A 9553-nucleotide genomic window follows, 5' to 3' on the forward strand; every position below is an offset into this window, starting at 1 on the left:
TTAACTTGAAACTGTTCTTAATCTGAAGCATCACTTTAGCTAATGGGGCCCCCTGCTGCCGCTGCGCCGCCGGAGCATGATTTCTGTTCTCATCCTAAAGCAAAGTTCTTAACCTGAAGCACTATTTCTGGGTTAGCGGAGTCTGTAACCTGAAGCGTATGTAACCCGAGGTACCACTGTACTAGGAGAGGATATATTGATTTAATAGTATCCTTCCTAACCCACGCTTGTGAGTCAGCAGCAGAGACACATTCCCCAATATATAGCAGAAATCTAGTTGGTAGATTTCTTTGAAAATCTTTACTTAAGCAAACCAACCTGGCTTTCTTCAGATTGGAGTGTATTCCTGGCAAGACCCCTTTTAAAGGTAAAGGTCAAGGGACCCCTGACCATTAGGTCCAGTCGTGGACGACTCTGGGGTTGCGGCGCTCATCTTGTTTTATTGGCCGAGGGAGCCGGTGTACAGCTTCCGGGTCATGTGGCCAGCAGGACTAAGCCGCTTCTGGCGAACCAGAGCAGCGCACGGAAACACCGTTAACCTTCCCGCCAGAGCGGTATCTATTTATCTACTTGCACTGATGTGCTTTCGAACTGCTAGGTTGGCAGGAGCAGGGACCGAGCAATGGGAGCTCACCCCGTCGCGGGGATTCGAACCACCGACCTTCTGATAGGCAAGTCCTAGGCTCTGTGGTTTAACCCACAGCACCACCCACATCCCAAGACCCATTTTATTCCTCCTAAAAAGGATAAAGACACAAGAAGCTTCTTTTAAAAAGACAACAAGAAGTTTATGCAGATCCAGTTCGCAGCTGGATCCCTGAAGGCAGGCTTTAGCTTGTAGCTACAGATACAGTGTCGCTTACATCCTTGTAAGGAAGGGTCCATGTGCTGCTGGCAGAGATCCAGAAGTGCAGTCCAAGAGAAGAAAAGGCATCAAAGGAGAAGAAGGTGGCTGCGTGACTGGACCTTTTGTGGGGTCTGCCAGGGTCAATCCCACCTACTGACCACATGCAGGAGGAGGATGCTCCACACCAGGTGGAAGAGGAAGTTCAACTGGCTGGATCAACACCCCCCTGTCCGTGTCCACTCTAGGCAAACAAGGAATGTTGTATCACCTCTCAGTCTTCTCTTCTTCCAGCTTGAACACCTCCAACTCCCTCAACCATTCCTCATAAAGTTTGGTTTCCAGACCCTTGATCATCACATATTCCAGCCTGTCGATATGCTACTTAAATTGTGGCACCCACAACTGGACACACTTCTCCAGGTTGGGTTTGACCAAAGCTCAAGGACTTCCCTTGGTCGGGACACTCCATTTCTGTTGATTAGACCTCAGGCCTGTCTGCCATTTGAAAGAACAGTGTCCCAGTGAGCAGTAAATCCCACTGTTTGGCAAAGTTCCTGCAGTTCCTGCCATCTAACCCGTCTGCTATTGTGAGAAGGGGAGAGCTCACTGCCTCACTGGATTTTGCCTGCAATTAATATTCCATGCACACCTAGAATCCCATAAGTAAATAGCTGCAAATGGTTGGGTCCATCATATTTCTCTTTAAATGTGCCAAACTAATTCAATTTCATTCTAATTCGAAATGGGCTTGATAATGTTGACCTTCTCACTTTTCACACATTACCTCAATCAGAACACCGCCAACCTGGATGGCTTAAAAAGGGGATTAGATAAATTCCTGGAGGAGGAGAGGGCTATCGATGGCTCCTAGCCACAATGGCTAGGTTCTACCTCCACAACTGGAGACAGCAATACTTCCAATTTGCAACATTCTTCTGGTTGGCCACTGAAATATACTCAGAGTCGCAAAGTGATTTCATGCTCTTTATTCAGCTCATAGTGGTGGGGAGGAATGAATGAAAGTCCTCTCAAAGTATCTGCTTTATATACATTATTTACACAATGGGCTGCACATGATTGGCTAATTCTGGAATTCTACTGTAAGCCAATCAGGTTGTGGATTCACTTATATCTGGAGCATGATTGGGTGGTTCCTGCCAACCAGTCATACTGCTGCATTGTTCTAGGACCAATCAGACTGTTGCAATTTGGATCCTATTGTTCTAGGACCAATCAGACTGCTGCAGTTTGGATCCTATTGTTCTAGGACCAATCAGACTGCTGCAGTTTGGATCCTATTGTTCTAGGACCAATCAGACTGCTGCAATTTGGATCCTATTCAACTCAGTACATAACAGCCACTGTGAGAAAGGATGCTAGACTGGGAGATTCACCAAGGCACTTGCTGCCTGGGCTGCCCAGTTGTCCACCTGCCTGCCCCCATCTCCCTTCTCCAAAGCCTCCAGCACAGTTGTGATGGACCAGCAGCTCTGAGAGCCCATTTTGTTGGATGCTGTAGTTCAGAGCACCACCTGTTGGCAGCCATGTGAACTGCAGAGTGACAACATCCTTAGAAAATATTGGGTTTCCATAAAGCACACACAACTCTCTATCTCTATCTCTAATGTGGATTTCCAGCTGTGAAGAGACTGGAAATACACAGACGAGAAGAGTCTTGTGGATTTGATATGGTCCTCAACCAGGGGGCCAATTATGCTAGGGATTTTTTTAATTTTATGAGCTATGTGACTTTGCTGTAGTTTGAACTTTTTACACAGCCTTTTCATGCACTGTGATATTTTATGTCTTGTGACTTTGTGGTCATTGATTATAGTCTAGCAATGATTTGCTGTAACTGTTGAGAGTGGATTTCTGTTTATTCTTTGCTGACATTTTGAGAGTTAATTTTATTGCGTAATATATTCTAAACGGATTATTGACCATTACTTGAAACAAGTTGCTTATTTTAAGGTAATTTTTTTTTTTATTATGACACATCTGCATTGGGTCCGATTGTTACAGGATGTGCGATCCTTGTTTTATATTTTGTTCTTTCTGCAGCTTACAGAAACTGCCCTATGTAGCGCAATAGAGAAAGATGGTATACAAATTAAAAGGGAAATGAAAAAATGAAATCTGTGTCACTTAATGGAGTGCATAGTGGAAGCTACTTTATGCAGAAGAAGGTGGGCAGGAGGGAACGGATGGTTGCCAGCTGGGCAGGGGGGGGGGAGGCAATCTGTCCAGCTCCTTTAAGAAGTTCCATATGCCAAAATCACCAGGTCAACCTCTGCTAGCTCCTTCCATTTGTTACAACAAATGAGAGGGATCCGTTTCCGGCCAGGATGCTGCCCTCCCAGTTCCCATGCATTGCAACAGATTAGAAGACCTGCAATTGCTGGAGACCGAGACCCTGTTATAAGAACATCTCCGGGGCTCAGTTCCAATGCTGGGAAGAACACCGATTTGTCAAGGGTTAAATCCTATGTAACCATTTCACGGTTGCCTTTTAGCATTTTGATTGCGTGTCCCACTGAGCCAATTTTCCAGGAAGGCAGGTATGCATTTTAATGTAAAGAAAGTCATTGGCCGATATGGGTTTTTGTAGCCCCCATGGAAAAGTCCCCCCTCCAAAAGAAACACTTGGGACAGTCTGCAACAGACAGCCCACTCCTGCCCCCAAGCCATATCTCTGAAGGTTTCCATCTGTAAGCAGCTCCCTGGACACAGCAAACTAGCAAAGAGCTGTTGTGCTCTAGCCTTGCTCAGTAGCTTCCTGCTGGGACATCTGATTGATGAACCGTGGGACCAGGATGCTGAACTAGACGGGCCTCTTCTGACATCTTTGAATTAGGCCAAGCATTTGGGGTTTGGAAAAAAAAAAAAGATGAATGGGATGAGATATGATAGGTTTTTATTTTTTAAAATGATGGGTTTTCATTTTATTTATTTTTTAAAAAAATAAATGATGTGAAGGGAGAGAGCATTTCCCACAACACTTTCTCCTAATACTTGAGTCGCTCAAGGAACTTCATAGGCAGCAGATTCACCACAGGCACTGTGTTTTTCGCTCTATAAGACACACCAGACCATAAGGCGCACCTAGTTTTTGGAAGAGGAAAACAAGAAAAAAAATATTCTGAATCCCAGAAGCCAGGACAGCCAGCGGGATCGCAGCGCAGCGACCCTGCTGGGTGTCCTGGCTTATGGGATATCCAAGCACAGCCTGCGCATGGCTAAAACTCCCCCAAGAGCCACGCTCCCTCCATGCGGCTCTTTAAAGGGAGCACTGAGCAGAGCCTCCCGCCTGCATTCGCTCCATAAGACGCACACACGTTTTAGGAGGGGGAAAGTGCATCTTATAGAGCGAAAAATACAGTATGTTTCCGAGCACAATTCAAAGTGTTGCTGCTGACCTGTAAAGCCCTAACAGACTCGGCCATGTATACCTGAAGGAATGTCTCCACCCTCAACGTTCAGCCTGGCGCACTGAGGTCCTTCTCCGAGGGTCTTCTGCTGGTTCCCTCACTGTGAGAAGTGAGGTTATAGGGAACCTGGCAGAGCACCTTCTCGGTTGTGGCGCCCGCCCTGTGGAACGCCCTCCCATCAGATGTCAAAGAGATGAGCAATTATACAACCTTTAGAAGACATCTGAAGGTAGCTCTGTATAGGAAAGCTTTTTAAGATTCAGTGTTTTATTATGTTTTTATATCTGTTGGGAGCCGCTCCGAGTGCCTGGGGCAACCCTGTCACATGGGTGGGGTACAATTATTATTATTATTATTATTATTATTATTATTATTATTATTCTCCTAGAAGATAAGGTGCCGGTACTCACCATGAAATTGTTACAGTAAGTGCCACATTTTAACCAATGGTCTTCTTCTTCTTCTTCTTGAGTTTCTTGCATTGCAGGGATTTGGGCTAGGTGACCACTGGGTCCCTCTGAACTCTGCAATTCTATGATTATATTAAAGGGTTGTTTTATTTTCGCAATTGTCAGGGGCTCAGGAGCAGAGGCACAGGGAAGAGAGGAGATGGAGAGCGAAGGGGAGGAATCCGAGGGGAGCGTAGGAGAAGAGGACAGTGGACCGAGGGATTCCATGAGCCTCTCCAACAAATCGGAAGATTCACAGAAGGGGGCGCCAGTGGCCAGGGGTAGGGGGTTCCAAAGGGGAACGCCCCAGGAGCAAGGGGGCAGCAGGGACTCCCAGAGCAGTAGCTGGAAATCAGGACCAGCTTCCCCACCAGAGCAGAGTGGGGGGGAAGAGTCCCAAGGATCGGGGCCAGTGCATTCCCCACCAGGGAGAGAAGATAAGGCAGGGCTGACCACGCCTCCATCAGAAAGTCGGACAACGGAGGAGAGGTCAGATCCGGCCAGTGTCCCGGAAGAGGGAAGCAGTGACCGAAGTAGTGTAACAGTTAGGAGAAAGGTCACTGGGCTGGCACGAGAGGCAAGTTCAAATGTACAGGAGCGCGGGACAGCAGAGAATGAGGATTGGGAACCGGGTCCTAAAGCCTGCCGGAGGGAGGGGGAGGAGCTAAGCGACTCAGTGTCGGAAGAGTCCAGAAAGGGCAATGCCCCAGCGGGCAGGAGGACCCAGAGGAGGAGAGAGCAGCGTAAAAGGTGGAGCAGGGCTAGGATCTTAAACTGGTGTCATAGGGGAGGAGACTCAGATGGGACTTCGCCGATCTAGGGTTTAAGACGTAGGGCTGCACGCTGTGGCTTTGAAATGGAAACTGAACTTCAATAAAGACTTTTGTACATTACTACAGCCTAGCGTTGGTCCTCTGTGAGCTGGGACCTAGAGGCAGCTCTGACAGCAATACATAATGGACTTTGGATCCACTAACACAAAATGTGGAGATGACCATTAGCTTGCTTTAAAGGGTGATGAAACAACTTCATGACAAACGTGGAGGAGGAGGAGGAGGAGGAGGAGGTCTATTCACAGGAACTATGGATCTGTGAGAAACAAAACCTCTAATTTTAACAGACCTCTCTGACTGTGAACTTCTATTAGCTGCAAAGCAGAGAAGGGCATTTTATTCCTGGCCCTCCTGGATGCTCTGGGTTGGAGAAGAGGACACTGGCTTAGGCTGACCCAGCAGGGCTCCTCTTCTATTTTTACAACTGCCTTGGGACCCAGTCTTCTGATCAATGGGGGTCCAGCCATGAGGTCTGGGCTCCTGGCAAGTATGCAGAGATCCACGTGGCTGCCCAGCTTCTACCCAGAATGATCTTGCCTGAGAATTGGACACAGTCCTTGTGGAGATGGCAGCTGTTCCCTCTGGTGGACTTGCCAGACAACTGCCAGAGGAAGGCAGGTGAAAGCTTGACATTCTCTGCTCTTCAGTGACAGATGCTGGAAAGAACAGAGGCTCTATCGGGTGACAAGTTTTCCAGACAATGTTTATCGATCCCTCTGTTCTATTGACAGGGAAAGCGTTCAATATTATCTTTCGAGTCTTGCAAAATAAGGAGAGGCCTTGAAGACACTAGCCCCACCCCAAATGTCTGCCATGTGCAAAACACTACCTTAAAAACAAAAAAAAAAAAAGGGGGGGGAGAAGGATATAGGTGTATGCTAAGGGGATCCCAGTTCAGATTCAGCACAAAAGAAATTTTCAGCTTTCCTTCCCATTGTAGAGGGCTCTCTACTGTTCTGGGTGCCTTACAATATTGTAGAGCTGGAAAAGGACAACCGAAAAGGTCAAGAGCATGTTTAGGCAAACTAAGGCCCGGGGGCCGGATCCGGCCCAATCGCCTTCTAAATCCGGCTCACAGATGGTCCGGGAATCAGCATGTTTTTACATGAGTAGAATGTGTCCTTTTATTTAAAATGCATCTCTGGGTTACAGTGGTACCTCTGGATGCGAACGGAATCCGTTCCGGAGCCCCATTCGCATCCTGAAGCGAACGCAACCTGCATCTCTGCGGGTCATGATTTTCTGCTTCTGTGCAAGCGCGTGACGTCATTTTGAGTGTCTGTGCATGCACGAGTGGCAAAACCCAGAAGTAATGCGCTCCGTTACTTCCGGGTCGCTGCGGAGCACAACCCGAAAATGCTTAACCTGAAGCTACTTCAATCCGAGGTATGACTGTACTTGTGGGGCATAGGAATTCGTTCTTTTTTCTTTTTCAAAATATAGTCTGGTCCCCAGCAAGGTCTGAGGGACAGTGGACCAGCCCCCTGCTGAAAAAGTTTTCTGACCCCTGGTCAAGAGAATGGAGGAAGTCCTCTATGGATAAAGGCTGTAGCATTTGGAAAAGCAATGACAAACCTAGGCAACATCTTAAAAAGCAGAGACATCACCTTGCCAACAAAGGTCCGTATGGTTAAAGCTATGGTTTTCCCAGTAGTGATGTATGGAAGTGAGAGCTGGACCATAAAGAAGGCTGATTGCTGAAGAATAGATGCTTTTGAATTATGGTGTTGGAGGAGACTCTGGAGAGTCCCATGGACTGCAAGAAGATCAAACTGATCCATACTTTAAACTGATGAGAAGTAACATATCCCTCCCCTCCACCCACCCCCAAAAAACCCAGCAATCCAAGAAGCATTGATTTAAATGTAAAATAGGAGGCAAGCAGATTTCCGTCAGCCCCACCCAAGATGGCCATCTGCCACTTTGGCTGCTGGGAGCATGACCAGGTTGAAGGGGGATTCTGGAAGTTGTTTCATAGAATCAAATAACTGGAGAGTTGGGAGGTCCCCAAGGGTCATATAATCCAGCCCCCTCCCATGCAGGAATCACAGCTACAGAATCCCTGACAGCCTTGGTTCAAAAACCTCCAGGAAGGAGAACCCACCAGCTCCCAAATGAGTCCATTCTATGGTTACCATCAGAAAGTTCTTCCTGATGTTTAGTCAGAATCTCGTTTATGGAAACTTGAAGACATTGGTTCATGTTCTACCCTCCGGAGCAGAAGAAAACAAGCTTTCTCTACCTTCCATGGGACAGCCCTTCCGATATTTAAACATCGATAAAATTTTATTTTGCTCTTGCTTTCTCACGGTCCAGTCTACGGGCGATCGAAGTCCTGGCTGAGGACGTCGGGACCAGGAGGAAGATGGTGGGGTGGGAGCAGGAACGAGAGTCCAGAACCCAGGGGTCCGAGGGTCAGGAAGCAGCGAGTCACAAAGTCAAGGGTCCGAGGGTCGAGAAGCAAGGAGTCACGAAGCCAAGGGTCCAAGGATCAGGAAGCAAGAAGCCAAACGCAGCGAGGCAGGAAACGTGTTGCTGTGGCAAAGAGCCGAAGGGAAATGCTGACCTTATATCCCTTCCTGGCTCTTGCCACCAGGTGCTGTGAGTTACCAAGCGGCCTCAACTGTGAGCCTTGCCTCTCCAGAACAAACTTAGGAAGGCCCCAGTCCTGCGAAGCCCTACTGGTCACAGGGCCCGGCTCCTGCACGCACTCCTGACATGCTTTTGTTTTATTATGCATTTTCTTTTCTCATTTTATTTTTCAATGTTGTGAACTGCCCTCTGATCTTCAGGTGAAGGGCACTATACAATTTCGACAAGTAACTAAATAACATTTCAAAACGGCAGTATTATAAGGAAGGCTAAAGGACACCATTGGAGTGGTGGCCATGGGGAGGACAAAGGAGGGAATGTTGATGGATGCGTCTTGCCCACTTGGCCCACCCTGACTGAGTGAGGGGGCTCACAGTTCCCCTGCAGCCCCCTTCAGTCCCAGGAAGACCTGGATGTTTATCACAGGATTGCAGGAGAATAACAATTAGGTTTTATCAGGATGTCACCGTTGATTAAAAAAGGCGGTGGATCCAGGAGGACTGTGAGATAATTACATTTTCCACGGTGCGGTACTATAACATTTTATTTTTGGAATATAGCCTTTCACCGCCATAAACCCCAATCGCTTAATATTCATCTCAGACTCCCGCACACAATAGGCAGCAGCCCTGTGGAGATACAGTCCCTGCAGCCTCTGACGTTGTGCATCCTCTTTATATATATATAAAGAAATCTAAATTGCAGCTCTATTCCTGTAGAGGCTGAAAGAAAGAGCTGTCAGCAAACTTTACCACAGTGCCCTGATTTCCATCCCACACTGCCGACAGGCTGCCTGCCTGCCTGCCTGCCTGCCTGCCTGCCTCATTTGTGGAGCAGTGAGAGAACACTGGGGCAAAGCGGTGGGTGGGCCAAGCAAAGCCAGACCCCAAATAGATTGCGGAAAGGTCAATACATACTCGCCTTTTCTCCAGCCTAAAAAATCTCTGACACTGCAAAGTTTCCTCGTAGGGACATCACTCCACCCCCCTTGAGACTCTGGGTTGCCCTTTTCCGAACCGTCTCCAACTCTACAGTATCCTTTTTGAGATCAGGCAGCCAGAACGAGAGAGGGCCGTCCAAATGCAGTTGAACCAAAGATTTGTTTAAATTAAACTAAACTTTGTTTAAAAAAACCCCAGAAGCTTTCCTACTGGGTATTACAGGAGTGGACTTACCAAGATCACAAAAGAATTTATTTATGTATGCAACCACGGCCGAACGGACACTGTTAGCACAACATTGGAAGCAAGAAGGCGTCCCAGCTAAAGAAGATTGGCAAGTCAAACTAATGGAATAATCTGAAAAGGCAAAAAATGACAATGAAATGAAGAGGAAGAGATGATAATGAATTTAAGGAAGAATAGGAGATGTTTATTGCATATATACAAAAGCACTGTACACAGA

This window comes from Podarcis cretensis, assembly GCF_951804945.1.
Source record: "Podarcis cretensis genome assembly, chromosome: 1".
Classification (NCBI taxonomy): Eukaryota; Metazoa; Chordata; class Lepidosauria; order Squamata; family Lacertidae; genus Podarcis; species Podarcis cretensis.